Raw genomic sequence first — 1,475 nt, forward strand, 5'->3', positions numbered from 1 at the left:
GCTCAGGCCTGTCTTCATGTCCCTGTTCAGCAGTCGGGGGGAGCCCATCCAGTTTGGTTCCTCCCAGCTCCTTTTCCCTGAATGGCTCAGGCGGGTGGGGCTGGTAGGGGCACTGATCGCCCGATCATACATCTGAAATGGCAGAGAGGACACAGAACATAAACTTGCCCACTTTCCCTATTTTCTTCCAATCTACTTCATCCCCAGAAGCTCTGTCCTAGTAAGTTCAACTACTTTTAATCATTTTGTTTTTATTCTAGCTTATAGAATACTTTGCTCCATGAGGAAAATCTCAGGGAAGACTAAACAATATAAGACATAGACACATGACCCAGAGCAAACTGTGAATACCATGTATGTTTCTTTCTAGATGTATGTAATGAGGATCACTCTATACATACTTTTGAAACCTGTTTCTTTCACTTAACATCATTGTGATCATTTCCTCCTATTCCTAAGAATGCTTCGACATTTTCTTTCTACAGAACATTACACCTTATGAGCACAGCACAGCGTCCCCCTCCCGGGCCCTGGCTGCATGCACTTACCCGCTTAACTGCCAGCGTGGCGATGCCCAGCATGGCCGCTCCACCCACCCCCAGCACCAGCCGGGCATTGGAGAGCACAAAGTCAATGGCTGTGCCAATGCCATTGTCATCCTTCTTGCCTTTGCGCTCACCAGCGCCTGCCATTGCTCATCTGAGAATGAAGATAGAACACGGCCATAAGTACTGGGACCCCGAGAACCTCCCTCCCCAATCAAGTCAAACCCCAACAAGTACAGGATACTCTGAGTTCCAGCAACCAAAATCCTCTTGCCTCCAGCACTGCATGCTTTAGGGTCTAGCAGGAGCTACCATGTCCCATGATATATAGGGATGCAGGGAGGAGGGGCTGATCTTGGGTACAGTAGGAAAACCTTTCCCCAAGCTAGTGAGATTAAGAAAGTGTTAAGCTCACTGTCAATCCTTTTTCATATTACAATCAAGTACCGCCCCCCCCCCCCCCATGCAAACCCTCTCTCACAATGTTACAATGCAGGTCATGTCTTCATCCTTTGGCCACTACTTTGTGGAAGGTTAGAGCTTTGCAGGGCGGAGCTCATCTAATGCCATCACAGCACCTCAAACATAGGGAGGTAATGTGCCAGGTCTCAGTGTAATGAACTGGTACAATCGCCAGGCGCAGTGTGGCTAGCGCCTATCATCTTAGCTACTTGGAGGCACAGGTGGGAAGATCTCTTGCAGCCAGGAGTTCAAGACCAACCTGAGCAACATAGCAAGACCCCCATCTCCAAAAGTAAAAGATAAAAATAAAGAGCATGCTGGGGCATGCCTGTGGTCCCATCTACCTAAAAGGCTGAGGCAGGGGAATTGCATGAGCCCAGGAGTTTGAGGCTACAGTGAGCTATGATCGTGCCACTGCACTCCAGCCTCAGTGATAGAGTGAGACTCCATATCTTAAAAATAAAAATA

This window comes from Cebus imitator, unplaced genomic scaffold (genome assembly GCF_001604975.1).
Source record: "Cebus imitator isolate Cc_AM_T3 unplaced genomic scaffold, Cebus_imitator-1.0 Scaffold170, whole genome shotgun sequence".
Taxonomy (NCBI): Eukaryota; Metazoa; Chordata; class Mammalia; order Primates; family Cebidae; genus Cebus; species Cebus imitator.